Source organism: Sinocyclocheilus anshuiensis, unplaced genomic scaffold, assembly GCF_001515605.1.
Source record: "Sinocyclocheilus anshuiensis isolate Anshui unplaced genomic scaffold, SAMN03320099.WGS_v1.1 scaffold159, whole genome shotgun sequence".
In the NCBI taxonomy this organism is placed as follows: Eukaryota; Metazoa; Chordata; class Actinopteri; order Cypriniformes; family Cyprinidae; genus Sinocyclocheilus; species Sinocyclocheilus anshuiensis.
This window is the reverse complement of record NW_015549567.1, coordinates 828191-847721: the sequence shown is the minus strand read 5'-3', so window position 1 is coordinate 847721 and position 19531 is coordinate 828191. Positions and strand designations below refer to the sequence as shown.

Sequence of the window (19531 nt, the reverse complement as noted above, 5' to 3'; positions counted from 1 at the left end):
TTGTCATTTCTCCGATCACAAATGCAGACATGGTTTTATGTTTACGCAGCGCGATGCAACGCAACGCCTAAAAAGACAGTATAAGTCCTTATAATCCATAAATATGTCCCCACTGGATACAACGAATGCCTCGTTTATAATGGGTTTTAATGTTTTTGTCTCATCGCTCCGGGACACGGCATCACAGTATGGTAAGGGGCGTAACATTTCCGTCACACGCTTGAGGTATTCGGCCAATCACAACGCACTGGATAGCTGGCCAATCACAGCACACCTCGCTTTTCAGACCGATGAGCTTTGTAAAAATCAACGCTTTTCAGAAAGGCGGGGCATAGAGGAGAAACAATAATATACAGTATGTGGAAAATAATGTGTTTTTTGAACCTTAAACCGCATAAACATTTAATTACACCAAATACACCAAATAATGTTATTTTTAGCAACATTATATGACCCCTTTAAACCTTACTGACCTCAAATTTTTGGTGTATGTATAACATCAAATAACAAACATCAAAACAATAATCTCTAAGTTAATATGCATTGCAAAATAAACACATTGAATGTCTAAGAAATATAACCCTTAGGCATGTGGTCAAGAACCAACAATTAGGTACTGACTGCTTGATAACAAGTATCTTGTCAAATTCAAACCTTTTTCTGGGATTTGTAAAACCTACAAGGCCTACTGTTTGGAGCTGAAATGGAAACCAGCAGACAGAAGGAGGGTCAAAGGTTACAGTTCCATGGCCACATGTACCATGGTGACATGCGTAACAGCATGCAAAGAAACATGGTTGTACGGAGACTGGACTGTACCATGCTGTTTGTAGATAGGGGGCTTTCTATAGATATTATCTTTGACTTTAGTCTCTGAGAATGGAAGACAAAGAGAGGAAGAGAATAAGAAAGAAGATGAATAAAGAAGCATGAGTTATTAGAGGATGGAATCGGGGCAAAAGAAAGGGCAGAAAATGCAGTATATGACGCTGTAAAGGATTTCCATTTCATTCATCATGTTCATGATTGCCATGCATGATCAAGCATTTTGCCTTTGACAAAATCTTTGGCTTTGAAAAATGGATTTTCTGCCGTCAGAATTATGTATAACATTATAAATAATGAAAGCTTTATCTCATTTTTAACTTACAAGATAGAAATGTCACCTAAAATGAACTGAGCAGAGAGGAAAACAGGGAGATAAATGGAGTAATTGCAATGACATAATGTCTTAATAATTGACACAACATGTGTCTCTCTGCAGCTTGTTTAGGTCATCCCAACTTCACGTCTGCTTCTCAACTATTACTTCTAGAAAAAAAACAGTCATTTAATGTAACACAAGTGGGACATTTTAAGAGCTGTTTCAGCATCTGCCAGCATTGGAAACAAGACATCATTACAATTATGGGCAAAAAACACATGAAACTGATCATTAGATTTATTTTAAACGCATCCAGGGACGAGCAGTGACAGTAACAAGTTTCTTTTACGTACTAAAAATAGGGCTTTGCTTACAATAATGACTTATAAATGTATTAAACTGATGCAAATCATGATGCAATGATGCACAAAAATGACTGTGACCTTTCACAGAACAATATGAAGGCAGATTATGAATAAGAATTATTCAGTCTGCCAGATGTTTTCATAAAGGCAAATATGTGTTGAAAAAGAGGATTTAACATTGTACAAAAGTGAGGACAGAGCTGTGAGGAAAAAAAACCTTGCTGATTTACCATAGTTAGCTAAAGAACAAGAGTTTTAGCACCTACCTGGGACATGGAAATGCCGTGGGGTCGCCACATATGTAGAGGAAGGAGATTTGCCATCAGAGTAGGTGGAGAAACTGGGGGTGCTCCGACCGCTTTCACTACCTCGGGGGGTGAAGGTCATGGCAGACACAAAAACAAAAAGGAAAGAGAAGAAAAGTTAACAGGTCTGCCAGAATGATGATTAATTTAGTCTTAGATCTTCCAACAAACCTCACAATACAGCCAGCTCTAAAAAGTATAAATTTGCCTTTGCGTTGGAGATTGTGAAAGTATGTTGTGTTTATACTGATGGCATCTGTTCAGTAGACACTCAAATTTCATTGCTCTGTTTGAACTGAGTGGAGCCAGTATGAAGTGGACATAGACATGACTGTCAATGGCAGGCTGAATTGTGATGTTATCATCATACTCGGAAAAAAATATTAAGTATTTATAATCACAATCTTTTACCAAACTGAGAGTAAAGGAGAGAGAGAATCTCTTTTTCAAATGCTCTTTTAAAGTCATTTGCATATGTTGAAAGCCAAAATACACAAACAATAATCTCTTTCTCTGTCTCCTTTGTCTTTTCTTTCTCTCTTTCACACACACTTGCAACTGTTCTTCAGACACATGCACACACCATTTAACACACAAAGTGCTGTTAGTAAAAATTCACCCCGTATCAGGGGAAAATCTTCCACACATCTGGAGCTGGGGGAGCAGGAAATTGTCATAAAATACACTAAACATACACAAATCACAACACTGGAGCACACTATGAAGGTCTCAATGCTCCCATTACTCATCATTAAAATATGATTTTATGGATTGCAACGCCCTTCTCATGTCCACTGGGCGTAATGCAGCATTTCATTGCATATTCTGTGAATGATTTCGATCTTCAAGATCTTCAATGATATGACAAGATCAAGGCAGCTACAGTCAGTGAGGTTTTGCATTTGTAAGGAAGAGGCGATTTTCCTCTTGTGTTGCTACTTTACCAATAAGTCAATTAGAAAGCCAAGTGAATCATAAACGGCACACTCCAAACGCAACCTCAGTGTACTTTCATGCAGCATTAAAGGGTTGGCCTGGAACTGCACAAGGCCTAAGTTTATGCCACTATGCCTGGCAAACTGACCCAAAATTGCAGCTCATCAATTTAGCCTTTAATCTTCTCCTGCGAACTTTATTCCCACTCTCTCTACTTCTTGCAAAGAAACCACAAAACCCAAATCTGTTTCATCATACTTTTTCCACCACTTCAGAGACATCTTATCTTTATGAATAAATACTTCCCAATATATTCTAGATATTCATAGAATTTACATATGCACAGTGGGGTCCAAAAACCTGAGATCTGGAATTTTTTTTAAAACAGGAAATGAACAAAAAGTTTTACAATTTCAAAAACCTTTTAAAGGTGGGGTATGTATTTTTTCAAAAACGCTTTAGAAAACTGAGTCGGGCTGAGTACCAAAACAAACTTGTAGCCAATCAGCAGTAAGGGGCGTGTCTACTCATAATGAGGAGGAGAGAGCGCTCAGTGCACAGGAGGACAGACATTAGCCGAGCTGAGCGACAGAAAGATAGAGATGGCAGATCAAAAATAAAAGAGGAAAACGTCTGCGGAACAAAAGAAGGCTTACGATAAGGCAAGAAGTAGGACCCGTGTAAATATCGGATCGGCTTTCCAGCACTGGAGAGAACTCAAGGAGCGGGAAGGCCTGCGATCGGACGCCGAGGTTGCTTTGTTTCTTCTCGATAAGTGAGTAACACCGTGTCTACACCGGACGCGACAGTTGTCGCGCCGCAACAGTCTGTCTACACTGGACGCGACAAAGCGACCGTTAAAAATCATTTGAAATTTGTGTCAATACGTCATAAATAGAACGCAGTAGCAGTTTTCTGTCAAGGATTTGTCATGTCGCGCCGCCGCATCCAGTGTAGACAGCATCACTGATTATAATGAGTTCTATAGTATTTTGTCACGCCCCTCGCGTCCGGTGTAGACACGGTGTAACACTGGTTTTGCTTTGTTTCACAGAACTAATCGTTGCCTGGGTTGCGTACGTAAGTGTGGGGCGGAGCTATCAAAATAGGGGCGAGACACTTTTGGGGTAGGGGCGTGTTTGTTTTGGTGATTTGAAATGTCAACATCGGCTACCAGAAATCACTTACCCCACCTTTAAACAATGTTATGATGTAAAATGAAGAAATACTTCAGATTTTGCATTATTTCTAGGTCACTAATCAAATGCAAATTTGTGATATTGATCTGTGTTCTGAAATTCTGAAACGTCTATACATTTTTCATTTCTATAGATGGTATCAGACTTTTGAACTCCACCTGCAAACTACTGCCTGTCTGAGTATGAATGTTAGGTCAAATAAAACACTTGAAAATGTTGAAAAGAGAGAAACAACAGCCACCAAGTAAATGGCAACATTAACACAAACATACAGAGAGTCACTTTGAATATCAGATGTATGGTGGAAAATTTCAACTTAACAGATGAAGCACAACATCAACTACAGTACAACAAATAAATGCATACTGATGCTCGCCAACAACGTTCACATTTGTCTTTGTGCATTAGGTTACTGTTTCAGCTCAAATATAATTAATATCAACATGTTTTCCATGCAAAATGATTGGTCATAACAACTCTGTATAAACACAATACGAGCAAGCATAAAAAATGGTCCAAGGACTGAACCTTGCGGTACACCTACAATCTCACATCACTGTAATACACTGGTGATACACAGTGAAAGAGAGACTGGTTTTTAGGGTTTACCATGAGAAGGCAAATTGAGGAGCAGGGCTGTCCTAGGCCTACTTTCAGACTTTGCTTCCTGTTTGAATCCTGTCTCAATTCCTGTTTAGGAAAGGTGGATGAGGATAGGCTAGTAATTCTATGTTTGTAATTCACTAGTCCTTCAATGTGAATGCAACCCATATGAAGCACTAAGAGTTATGGAGCTTGGTCCAATGGTTCATTTCTGTTGAAATCCAATTCCAACAGCTGGAACGTCATGCACTTTGCGACATTAGTCATACGCTCTTAAAATAGCATTTTTAGTATTGAACTCATTCATTCATATTGTCAGGGGGAAGTGAATCTTGTACCAACCAAATCCAAGACCAAAAGCTCACTCACATGCAGCATGTGGTGATTTGTACTGGGCAAAAGCCTGCAGGCAGAACTGTGGTACCTCTGAAGTAAGGGATGTAGTTGTGCTGTTGGAGCAAATCCAGAGTAGTGGGGTTGAGGGGCAGGGCCACACCACCACTCCCTGCCTGTGGTGTGTTTCTACCACTGCCGCTGTACAAAGGCAGTGGGGAGGAGCCTCTGGCACTACCATGGGCACTACTCCTCCCCGAAGTTGGAACAGGCAACAAGTTGGAATTTTCTGGATGAGTGGTGTATTTGACACTCAGATATTGCTCTGAGCAAGAGACCCAGACGGTCAGGGAAGAATGGCAGTAATATGAGATCAGCAACTATACTTAAAAACCAAATGATTCTTGAATTACTTTCTTCCATGAAATTCTGTATCAAATCAGTTTATTGTGGTTAAAAATGTCATTTTAGAATGGAATGCTTTAGCTCTGTTCCACATCTTAGTGAACTGCCTCGCTGCCTACTGTTTTTACAACCTGCATTGAATCTCTTAAGTGACTGATTTGGAATGATGTACAAAAGATGATTTCAATACGATGTTGAAAAAAGTTGTGATGCTTAATACTTTTGTTAATACATTTTTTCTGATTCATTCAGTCAGGTTGGTGCTTCTTAATATTTTTGATTATAATTTTTTTGATGAACAGAAGTTCAAAAGAAATCTAAATAAAATAGAAATCTTTAGTGACATTTTTGTTTAGTATATAATAGATACATACACCATATGGACAAAAGTATTGGGGCACCCCCTTCTTTAGAACAGAAAAAGGCACTTCCAAAACTGTGAAAACAAAGATGGAAACATAATTCATGTATTTAAAAATTGTATTTCCATCTCTGCTGCAACAGTTTTGGAAGTGTCTAACTGTACCCATATGTACAAGTCATTGGTGTTTGACGATGAGTTTTTGGCTCAAGGCATGCATTTAAAGTCACACCAGAGGTGCAGCGAGGATTAGGACTTTGCTTTCTGCAGACCAGTCAAGTTCTTCCACATTGACTGAATCAATCATTTCTTTTTGAACCCTGAGGCATTGTCATGCTAGAATAGAAAAGGGTCCTGTCCAAACTGTTGCTATAAAATTAGAAGAACACAATTCCCTAGAATATCATTATCTGCTTAAACATTAAGATTTGTACTCATGGAAATTACTAAAGTAGTCAAACCTGTTCATTAGAAGGGGGTGTCCCAATACTTTTGGCAATATAGTGTAGTTACACAATAACTGTGCAGGTATGAATTACTTTGTGTCCATAAGTATCATCATGTATGTGGAGGGCTACCTGGTCTGCTGTAGGTCTGAGGTGAGCGGGAAGGCGTATAGCGGCCATAACCCCCTAAAGAGCTGTTGGAGCTGGGGCTGGAGGGCCTCTTCTGCCGAGGAGACTTTTCCCCATCTCCCTAGAATCAAACAGACAGTTTTTCAGTATGAAATTGAAAGCATTAGACAATTAACAATGTTAAACGGTAATCACTATGGCACTGGGACACACAGGAGGGCTATAAAGCTGCAAAAGAAACACAGATGTGACCAGTTTGCAATAATCAGTCCTAACTAGAAATAGGCTGATCTCAATAGTGATTACACCACAGAGTTTTCAAACTGAAGATGGTGAAAAACACACAATACTGTTCATGTCTCCAAACCACAACTGTTCTACTTCACAAACAACTGCTCACAAAATATGAGGAAACAAGGTCTCATTCACTAATCGTGCACATATTTGTGTGTGAAAATGTGTGTAAAATGGTTTCATCACGTAATAAGTACAAGTAACAATCTGTCCAGATTCTGAATAAAAATTAGATGTGTACATATATACAGTATATATTGTAAGGCATGATTAGTGAACAAGACCCAATGAAACAATAATGGGTCCTGTTTCTTCATGTTAACGCTACTATACCTCAGTTGGAGTGGGGGTGAGTTGCTGAGGTGACTGTAAACAAAGAAAGCAAATGAGTAAAATGGACTTGAATGCAATGATAGATACTGTATGTTCATGAAAAAAAATTAGATTTCCCCCTAAGTTACATGACTGAAACTACTGTAACACTTCAATGAATTAGCAAAATTATGATTTTTGGCCAAGCCATGTTGCAATGAAGCTGGATGATGAGTAAAGATGATTACATTTAAAAATGGCACTATTGTAACAAATGAATACTGTAGCTGTTGCATGAGTAATTATGCAATTCTTTTGCTTTTAAGACACCTATCAAGATAAAAAAAGTGTCAACAATCGGAAACATCAAATAGAAGACACGTATATGTTATTCCCTCATGTAAGCCTGTATTAGGGAGTGTATTTGTACCTCTCCAAAAGTCCTGTCCTCCACAGGGTAGCTCACATAGGGTGAGTATGATCATCACCCAGCTTTGCCTTAAGAAAGAGCAACATTATGGCTTTAAAACTCTCTCTACACATATAGTTATTTGTAGGCTTGTGTGTTGCTGCCCACTGGTGGTGATCTTGAACAAATGAAAATCAATAAAGAAAATAATCATTTTCAAACGCACTTACATAGATAACTCTGCTAGGGGAGCCCGATGCACTGGAGGCAGGAGCAGAGGTGATGCTCTCAGAGGATGTTCTCGTCACCTGGAAACAAAAACAAGGTGAGAAAAACAAAAACAATAAACCATAAAAGGAACAGCAACCAAAAGGCATTTTGTTGACTCAATTTAAACCCTGTACGAAGTAACATGAGTGATTATAGCACAATTCCAATGTGGCTATTACTATTGTAATAACAACACTAACAACAGTTTATCAGTTTTCACAAGGTTATGAAGGAATCAACAGAAAGGTAGAAAAGGTTTTGCCGTTAGGACAGAACAATACTTTTTTTCAGTGTTGTACAGGAACAGATATAACACAGTATAATGCAATAAAAAAATTTAAATAATCTGTATTTTGTCAGGAAAAAGTAAACAAACATGCTATAGTAAATCGTTTTTTTTATTATCCTCAATAAACCTATAAAAATTTGGTTATAGATTTATTCATATATATTGTAAGAAAGTAATATAAGAAATATTCTCTAAAAAGGCTTATTTTAGAGAATATCATAATGAAAGTCAATGTATCTTGCACTGATGTTTAAATATTTAAAATGGACGAGACAAAAATTCTTATTGAGAAATTGTTTTGGTTTTTTTCAGTTTAAATGGCATATAGGACAAATGGTAGATTACTGTAAGTTGCACACTTAAGGGAAAATGGTCTGTCATTTTTAAAATCAACAAACAATAAGCTATCATGAAAAAAACAAACAGTGAGTATCTTATTACAATAATACGAAACATTTATTTGTGATTTTATTTATAAGTAATGCATTCAGGGTTGCTTCACAGTGTCTTCTCTATAGCCACGCACTCATTTTATAGTACTTGTCCAGACGATGTTAAAGCCTGTTCTTTGGTTTCTGATTTCTACTGGGTGGGAGTGGTGGTAGCCTACGGTAGCCTGACAGCCCCATTTTGGACTTTAGTGAGCATTCTGTTAAAACTAAAAGCAGGTTGGGAAGTAAGCCCATGCAGAGGGGAGAGGGCCGCATGTCACAAACCTGCTCAGGTACATTGGAATGGAGATCACTGAGCTGAATCCGCACTTGTTTCTGCAGGGAAAGGGTTGTTACAGAGAAGCGCTTCCACATACTGCATATCACCTTTGTTTAACTAACTGGATTTCCTGTTAAATGATTTTGCGTAATATATTTCAGAGCATGTCAGCTACCTAAACCAGAGCTCATTTTTTAATTTGTAACATATTAAGGATCAAATTTAAATCCCACACCTCTGCTGACTGTCTTTTTAGGGTCCGTCACTGACTCTGGACTTTAGTCTTTAATGACATTCAAGTCAATAAATTGTGGATCCGCTGATAGCAGTGTTTATTTGCGTTGATTTAGTGCCTGATTCTCTTAAGAAAATTTGCAAATCTTTTAACAGCACAACCATGCAAAATTTACATAGAGAAATTCTCCAACTCGCAGGATGGTTCTATGAGCTAGACACGCCAGACTACCGCAATCTTACATATTTTACTGGGACTGTACAACAACACTCCACCACCGTGATCCAGGCACCATAATCAGCACTATAAAAGCCAAAAGTGCACTCGACAACAACATGCATCTGAACACTTGCCCAATTACAACACTTCTCCATTACTTCATGAATAACAGCTGCCATGACCAACTATTGCATTATTTTTCTTAAGCAAAATGTATTTGAAATACTGTCAACCCATTTTCTGTGGGCTAAAATTGAGTTTTTAGAGTAAGGTGCATTATATAATAAGCCTAATTTAAAAACAAGCCAATGACTCTGTTTCAGATCATTTAGTTCCTGGACATATTAAATTGCAGGTATATTAGATGCAGGTTTTTGTGCTGCAACTTTTTAGTGAATTCACTCCCCCTGTCTTCAGTCACAGTTTTACAGTTTGCTTAGATTTACCTTACTCTTCTCCTCCACACGCGCTGCCTGTCTGCAAGGAGGATGCCAGATGGAAGAACCTGTGAAAGAGAAAGCCAAAAATAACTTGCAAGTCCATGTTAAAAAAATACGCAGGCTTTAAGAAGTATTTCACACAGCACAATATACACAAGTATAGTACATCACATTAATTATAACATTAATTACATCCTTTTGCTCAAAAATTGTTTTGAAATCAGGTAGACAAAAACTTTAAGTCAGTATGATTAATTTTTAAAAGAAATGAATACTTTTATTCAGTAAGGATGCTTTATATTGATTACGTTTTTGTAACATTATAAATGTCTTAACTCTTTCAGATGCAGTTCTTTTGGAATATTCTATTTACTTTAAAAAATCCAGAGAAAAAATGTATCACAGTTTCCACAAAAACACTAAACAGCACAACCATTTTGAACATGAATAATAACAAGAAATATTACTTTAGCACCAAATTAGCATATCAGAATGATTTCTGAATGATCATGTGACCCTGCAGGCTGCTGAAAATGGAGCTTTGCCATCACAGGAATACATTATAAAAAATATTATTAAAATAGAAAACATTTTAAAATTGTTATATTTTTCACAGGGTTTTTTTTTTGCTGTATTTTTATCAAATAAATGCAACCTTGGTGGCACTTCAAAAACATTTTAAAAAAGAACAGTAGTGTAAATTTTTAAGTGGGGCTTAAATACTTTTTGTGCCCACTGTATCTTTAAAATATCTCCGTTCTTAATTCAACAAACATATTTCACATAACTCATCTCCCTGAGGAGTTAGCATGTTCATATATACTACCATATCAACTGGCATTCATAAACTAAGTAACACAATCATTCACACTTTGAATGAGTCAGCAGTCTTTCATTTTATTTTAGGCAGATTGAAAAAAAGGCTTCTAACTGATTCTGCTTTCAAAAAGCACATCTGACTATAAATCTCCTTTGAAAAACTGCAGTGCAGTGAGTTTCTGTGGTAAATCACTGCAGAGTTCAACGAGATACTGAAGTATTGCAACGTTTGAGGTGGGACACAAGAGAATAAATAAAACCATATTTATCGTATGATGTCAAATGTGTGTTTTATTCTTTATAATTTAAGACACCTCAACTATGGAATGTATTCAGGTTTTGGATGTGACTGGTTTGGGCTGGTCTAGTCTTTCGCTGTTTAAAATACAAAACAAACTATCCATTCTTGTATTTGTCAGTACAGATGTATTTTTTAAGCATAAAACTCCAAGTACACTAATACATATGATTCAAAAATCCTTGTCAGTAGTCATCAGTTTTGTCTGTGCCTGTCTGTCTGGTATCATGCTCAAAATGTATAGGACTTTGCAGAGGAAAATGTTTCATGCAGCATTCTCACACAAATCATCAAATTAAATGTATCTCCTCAACCGTAACTTTTGCTAAGCGCAGCCAACAAATCCATTTTTTTATATTATACTTTTGTTGAATATAATCTGTAAAAGGTTGACACATTAATTGTCACATTAAAATAATTTACAAATAAAATAGAAGCAATATTCATTGTACTGAAGTAATTGTTTTAATAAAACATCAGCCAATTCCAGTATCTGAAGCAAATCATGCAAATTTGATGATGCTTAAATTACCTTGCAGGTACATCTCCTCCCCCTCCCCAAACATCTGGTCACAACATGCACATCTGGCACATGTGGGATGATAGTGTTTTTCTCCAGCCTGCAGATAAACACAAAGCAGAACACATATCAGTCACTCACCTTCACTGCAGAAATCTCTCAATGATTACATTTTATATACTCATATTGGGGGATTATTAAGACTATATTTGTCTTAATTCTCTTGACAATGTAATTAACTGACTTATTCCTCAAATAATTCACTTTATTTGCAGTTCCAAATGCTAATTTGATAGCGGTAGGCAGGGGGACACCATCTGCAGTAACTGTGTCTGAACAGTAGAGGGACCACAGATGCAAAGCTGCCACACTTCACTTCTGATAGCCACATTTCATTTGAAAACTTTTAAATGAAAAGCCCTCTTTTGGCCTTCATTGTGAGATTGACTCATCATAATAAATTGGCATTTGAGACAAATAACATGCCATAAATAAATGTTATTGATATAATTGATATACATTACCATTAAAAGGTTTGGGGTTTGGTAAGATTTTTTGAAAGTATAGGCTCAACTTTAGTGTCATGTGATCCTTAAAAAATCATTCTAATACAGTTCCAAATGCTAATTTGATAGCGGTAGGCAGGGGGACACCATCTGCAGTAACTGTGTCTGAACAGTAGAGGGACCACAGATGCAAAGCTGCCACACTTCACTTCTGATAGCCACATTTCATTTGAAAACTTTTAAATGAAAAGCCCTCTTTTGGCCTTCATTGTGAGATTGACTCATCATAATAAATTGGCATTTGAGACAAATAACATGCCATAAATAAATGTTATTGATATAATTGATATACATTACCATTAAAAGGTTTGGTAAGATTTTTTGAAAGTATAGGCTCAACTTTAGTGTCATGTGATCCTTAAAAAATCATTCTAATATGTTGATTTGATTCTCAGGAAACATTTCCTATTGAAAACAGCTGTGCTGTTTATTATTTTTGTGGAAACGTTTATATATTTGTATGGATTTTCTTTAATAGAATTTTCAAATTTCTTAAATATAAGTCATGTTTTAATAAAATGTCTTTACTGTCAACTTTAGATAAATTTAATGTGTCCTTACTGAGTAAAAGCATTCATGTTTAAAAAATTAAAAAATATCTTACTGATCCCAAACTTTTGCATGGTAGTGTACTATCACCAAAAGAGAAAGAGATAAAGTCTTGTCCTTTTCGATCTTATTCTCTCTAGCTTTCTATTAATTAATCTGGTTATCAATCATTTTAGTGTTTCTTAAGAGCTCTGTCGGGCTGTAATTTTGCAATATTCCTTTAAATATTTGATGTCCTTTCCAAGTTAGATTTAGTACACGAGGTAAATAGCTCCGTCCACCCTGAAAGAGCACACATTAGTAAAATCGATCTTTTATATTTTCCTGTCATCCATTAGATTCCTGTCATCCATTTTTCATCAACCTTCATTAAGTACTAAAAGACTCATCTATGATTGGAAATTTTCAGCATGCTGTGTCACACTCCTTTTAGTATTCAGCACAGCTGTAGATTTAATTTCTCATGTATCAAAACATGCACTGGAAAATCTACTCCGCCCCTCCCCCATCTCCATTCACTTTCAACACAGTTACAGTCTTGCCACTCAAAATGTCATGACATTTCGGGCTCAGATACAATTCCCAATAAATGCTACAGAGTAAATAGGACCTGCAAATCATGCTCTGTTTGTGCTCTCTTTCTGTTACATACTTTACAACAACAACAAATGGAACAAGCTGTTTAAAAATCCCCTCAAATACACAATAAAATCCTTTACCTTTGATTACCTTAGTACACCGATGCTGTCTAGGCTTGTGACCTGGCATTACTCCTGAAAGGTGGGCTAATTATTCTTGCTAACATTAGGATACCTGTATCAACTAGCCTTCAGTTCATGTAAAAAATGTTGCCGAGGGCAAAAAGAAAAAAAAAAAATCCAAGATATTGTTTTGCATGACTTCATTTTAAATCTACTCAAAGCACTTGGCAAAGAAATTGTGTAGTTAAAACTACCATCCTAAACCATGATGTCACACAGTGACTCTATCTAATTTTGGGTTACTGAGAGCAAGTGGCAGTGCCAATGGGACAGTCACTATAGCAACAGTGTCCCACTCCTGACACACACACACACACAGATACACTTATTTATAGAGCTTTAAAGTACACAAATCTGTAGATCTTTATGTATATGTGACAGATATGAAATGCACACCTAACTTAAGTATTTTTACAAGCAACATTTACTCATACGAGACCACTAATGGGAAACTTAGCAGATACAAAGAACAACTACATCAATAGGGTGCTTGTTAGGGTGTAACAAAATAGCTGTTTAAAGAAAAATGAGGAAGAGTTTGCATGCAAGAACAAAACGGAGTGAACAAAACAGAAAGAGTAAAAAGGAGACGCAAAATGAGGAGATATATTGTACTGTACTGTAGTTAGGCTTCAGACGGGTTGTGAATTGACTGTCTGAGATTGTCTTTGTAAGCACCCACTCATCTTCTGCCCCCTCCAACACTTAAAAATAAAGGTGCTTAAAAGATTCTTCACAGTGATGCCATAGAAGAACCATTTTTGGTTCCACAAAGAACCATTCAGTCAAAGGTTCTTTAAAGAACCATCTCTTTCTTAACTTGTAATAATCTGAAGAACCTTCTTTAACCATAAAGAACCTTTTGTGAAACGGAAAGGTTCTTCAAATGTTATAGGTTCTTTAAGGAACCATTTAGACAAAAAGGTTCTTCTATGGCATTATGAATCACCTTTATTTCTAAGAGTGAACATGACCACTGCGATTACAGAGTACCAGCCTGAAGCTCTCAGATGACAATAAAAGCCTTTCACACGCACTCAAAGCAAAGATATGATAAAACTCAACAAAGTCTTGCAATAAAGTCAACATGAAATGGCATTAACAAGCCATTTTATTCATATTTCAGAGTGAAACAGAATATGGAGAAAATGGCTTTATTTCTCTGTTTACTTTGAGACATCTTGGTTTTTATGCTAGTGCACTCTTTAAAGTTGACCATTTTTTTTAGCAGAAATGCACAAGTTAAATGGATAAAAAAAATTATGACTCATCCTGCACTGCAGATTTTGTCCAATCAAATGTTCTCTAGCATGAGAATGTCCCTCCCCCTCATTTATGGCTGTTATGTAACTAAACCCTATTGGCTATTTAAAAAGATGAACCCTTCAATATGTCCTGCACAAAGTGTTTTTAGTTTTAATGAAAAACATTTTCATTCATTTTTGGAATAGAGCTGAAAAAATGTAAATATAAATATTACAATTAAAAATTTTAATGAAAATTAGAAGGGCCCCCGACTAAAAAAGTAATATATTTAAAATACATTTATTTCATACTAAGTATAGTTCAAATCTATTAACATATGTACTGACATATTGCTCAAGACCTACTGATATATAAATTATAATTAAACTTTATTTGGAGTAGGCCTACTACTTCTGCACAATGCACATTTCTTAATATAAAGCCTAAAATGTGTTTAATGTCACTATTGATGAAATTTGTATGGTCTTTAAATAATTTTGGTCTTTAAATGCAAGATATTTAAAGTGTACCTGAAGTATACTTGCAATACTTCCAATTTAGCATAATGAAATATACTTCAGTATATCTTTAGTTGGACTTCAGCACTACTTCTGCACAATTAAAGTGCATTAAGTACAAAATTAGCTGTTCCAATTTAGCAGACTTTAAGTATACCAGTTTAGTATACCAAAAGTACAATTGCAGGGTATTTTTATTAAGTACATAAATATGTAAATGTATTTATAGTATACTTAACATGAAATAAATATATTTGAAATAGATTTTAGTATATTTATTTTTCACTAGGGCTGCTTTGTCAACTACCTGAAATAAATAAGTTAAGAATAAAGTACTAAAATCACAAAAACTAAAATTTAAATAAAAATAAACTACAGCTAAACAAATATTTTTTAAACTAATAAAAATTACAAAAACACAACAAAATTACCAAATCCTAAACGAAAATTGAAAACTAAAACATCTAACAAAATCTAATAATAAAAGCTAATTTAAAATATTAATGAATACTAAAATAGTATATAAATAACACTGTCCAAACTTTCAATTTCTTTTTTGGTCTTTAAAAAAAGAAAAGAGGGTTCATTTTGATTTCATGTGGACTTTAAGCAATGTTAACAATATAATTAAGCCATCCATTCATCTACTTCCATCTATTAATGAATCCATTCATTAAAGGACCCCTGACAAATAGAAAAGATTTCTTCAAACCTCAAGTACTTTTCCAGTGATGTATTTCTTGCAGGTTTCACACTGGATGCCGAACATGGCGTGGTAGTCTGCCTCACAGTAGGGGATCCCGTCTCTGCAGAACATCAACAACACATTACAGAAGATGTATTTCACTAGAACTCAAGGATGGTGACAGATCTCTGTATGCTCTCTGGCCTTGAGAATCCCCTGTTCTTTCATATTACGATATCAATAACGTTGAGTCATTCCAGAGGGTTCAGCAGGCTTGCAGATCACATTACTACGATCGATAAAGCACACACAAGCACCCAGAGAAGAGTAAGAGTGGGACTAACTTGCTGATATATTCTGCATTAAGCACTTTATTGCACACTTTGCACTTGAAGCAGCCAAGGTGCCAGTGCTTGTCCAATGCCACCAGAGACTGCTCATTTTTAAACTCCTTTCCACAGCCACAGCACTCTGCAGAGAGAGCGAGACAGAAGTGTAGTGTAATACTAATGAAATGGCATGGAAAGCTGTCAATGCAGACATTTAGGAAATAAATGAGTGAGTGTGTGTGTAAGAGAAAGAGACTAACATAGAATGGAATAGATTGCAATGCAGAAACACAGAGTACTCACTGTGCACAGCCTGTGGGGATGTCGTGCTGTTGACTGGCACAGGCTGAGTGCATTTCTCACAAACGCACTCCTTCCCATTAAACGTCACACGGCCCCCAGCTGGAAATGGCTGCCTGCCAGAAATACACACACACAGTCACCTCATCATTCACCAAAGTTATAAAGTCACTTTCACATGAGGATGAACTTTAGACTAGTTTCTCAAACCATTTTCAATTAGGATCAGATGCAGGGACACTACATGATGAAAAACTCACAAAAGGGTGACAAAATGAAACATAGCACATTCGCAGTTGGCAAGCATTGTAAGAATTACTGCTTTGTTAATCTTTTAAATTAAATCGAATAATTTAGCATAAGCAAAGGCAGATGCATTCTAAAAGGCAGAGTTCACCCAAAATTGAATTTACATATACTAAAAAGGGAAACTTTCTATTATTTAAAAAAGGTGACATTTAGCATAAATTTAAAAGCAATGAGAACGAATGCTGTCAGTCTTTGAAAAGACAAAAAAAGCACCCTAAAACAAGCTAAAAGAAAGTCTTCTAAAGCTATAGCAGATCCAAGCCACTATTTACCGTGTAACTTCAGCTCCTCTTTAGGATTCATATTCATTTAGATATTTTCATAACTGCCACATCAAAACCAGTTATGACACACATGACAACCAATGTTGTTTGGCATCACTGGTCAGCTCTTTTGTTGATTTTGATTGCTTCTATTGTCCTCATTTGTAAGTCGCTTTGGATAAAAGCGTCTGCTAAATGACTAAATGTAAATGTAAATTGTCAGACCTGCTGTGTTTTTGCATGCATAGCATACTTATATTAAACATAAATGTAAATTAGATTTCAGAGCTGTGGACAGGATTTTAGCGAATAATTACTACAATTTTAGTCTGACCCACACACACACACACACACACACACACACACACACACACACACGCACACACGCACGCACGCAAAAATCAATCAAAATACTTGCAGCATCAAATATAGCATTTTTTAATGCTTTTTTTTGGTATTGACTCCAAGATGCTTCAAGAAACCTACCTGCAAAGCTACAGTACTGTTAAAAGTTTTAGGCACTTGTGTAAAAATGCTGTAAAATGAGGATGCTGTCAAAAATAATGTCATAAATAGCTTTTCTTTATCAATTAACTTCTATTAACTAAATTAAATCAACATTTGGTGTGACCATCCTTTGCATTTAAAGCAGCTTTTGCCCTAGATGCACTTGTGCATAGTTTTTCAGGTAGCTTTGCAGGTAGGTCTCTTGAAGCATCTTGGAGACATTGCCACAGCTCTTCTGGATTGAGTCTGTCTCAGTTTGTTCTGTTTCTTCATGTCATTCCAGACAGACTGGATGATGATGAGATCAGATCTCTGTGTGGAGCTCTGGCTGTTGTCAGACTCCTTGAACAAACAAAGCTCTCACTGGATTATTACAATTAATGGCAAAATGAATGTTTGGAAATGTAAACTGATATTTCCTACTGACACTACAGCAAAAGATAGAAATAACTGACTTGAAACCATTTCTTAGCTGGTGAAAATACCAGTGTTCTAATAATGTTGGCCACCACTGTATATTTTTGAGTACTGTAACTTAATTAATTTGAGTTCATATAAAATATTTTCTTGATATTAAATAAATATAAAATCTAAATACATGTAGTTTATGTAGTTTAAACTAAATTAAATAAAAAATTACAATTCCAAAAATCAAATTAACTAATATTTTATTGCTTTCAAATAAAGCATCATCCAACATATATAGTTTTAGTATTAGTAACTTTACTGGTTTTACAGTGTATGAAAATAAACATCCTGAATATTCTGCCTCACATCACCTTTTGCATTCCACAGAAGTTTAATACGAATTAATCTTATATTATTACATTAAATAATTTTCTGGTGCTACAGCACAATGAACATGACAGGCATAAGACCTCTTATTTGAAGCAGGCCTTCATTATAAGACAGGCTTATGATGGCACATGTCCAATCATCTCTTTGGCTGATAGTTCAGTACGAGAGCTGATGATATCACAGTATGTTGATCATCGGCTCATGCTCTCATCACCAAATGGAAGAGTGAAAGTCCACGTCCAATTAACACACCGTCGCCTGACAGTGAATTTAAAACTAATGAGCTAGTCTATGTCATCCAAAACTCTGTAATGGATACTGGTTGTCTGTTTTTCTTGGTATAGCAACGAATACTCTGTTCCTGTGGTTGTTGGACAAGTTTAGTTTGTAAAAATGTCATCATTTAGTTCTGTAGACCTCTGTTCACACCTACTAGCCTGCCATTAAAGTTATAATAATAGCAGTAACAATAATTTCTTACTGGCAAATGTAGAAACACTACGTGTTGGAATAGGTTGGATAAAGTCATCCAGAGTAACTACAAATGAGATATTTACGAGGTGATTTAAGATCCATTCGCACCCAAGATACCAATTGGGTACACCGTGTCCACAGAAACATGGGCATCGCTATGGAAATGTAGGAGGGCCACGTTCTGAGCAGCATGTCACATGCACATACACAACATCCGTTCAGAGACTGAGGGACACCCTACACCACTCTGGAAATAAGTGGCCCGGGAGCAGAACATACACTTAACATTCTTACTGAAAGCTGACGGGTCCCCTTTCCTTCCCCTCCCTGAGTAACAAGATTGCCTTCCCATAAAATTCACTCACACACACAGTCAGCAGCAGAACATTTCGAAATAAAACACCACAAATGGCAGCTACACGAGCTAGTATGAATGCACACACGGAAACACAATAAGTACATTTAGTTTGAATCTCCATGAGATACAAATGGAATTTGTGCATCCAGGGCAAAACCCTGCATGCAGGAAGTGCTGAATCTAATAAAGATGCATTTCACACAGCATTTGTCTTTTTTTTTTCACTTGCGAATACAACAGCAGTCTTGGACATTACACTGACACCTACTAAAGGCCCCGATATACTTCAAACGAAATCGAAGAACGAACTGATACGACGTCATTTCGAACAAAATCAGGCCGAAACTAAGTTCGTTTTGAGTTCGTTTCGGCAGTTCGAAACAGCTCACCAAAGCGAACTTTCTGGGGGAGTTCGTTTTGGCTCCTAAACACCTTTGAGCTTCCATTGGTCTGTGGCGATTACGCAATCGGTGGGTGTGTTCTGAAACTCCACCTTCTTTGACGTGAGATTTTTTTTCCCCAGTTCGTTTCTCATTCCACGGAGGTCAGACAGGAGAACAACATCTAGAACAGCAACAACACCAAGTTACTAGCAATATGAATACACTGGAATAGCTGAGCTGCCACAGATATATCCGCACCTGTACGATCGCTCGCGGAAAGACTTTAAAGATTCAGAGAAAGCATTTAATTCCTAGAAAGAAATTGCAACGAAGCACGAGTTATGCAAAGCGATGTGGAGAAACATCCGATGCCAGTTTTCCAAAGCCATGAAAAGAATGAAAGGAAAGAGTAAAGATATAAGGTAGCAAGTACCAAATACATGT

The 19531-nt window shown here is 36.4% G+C and overlaps 1 pseudogene; it reads right to left on the bottom strand.

Moving 5' to 3' along the window:
- LOC107657295 (actin-binding LIM protein 2-like) overlaps positions 1 to 19531 on the bottom strand; it is a 66026-nt pseudogene that overhangs the window by 15255 nt on the left and 31240 nt on the right.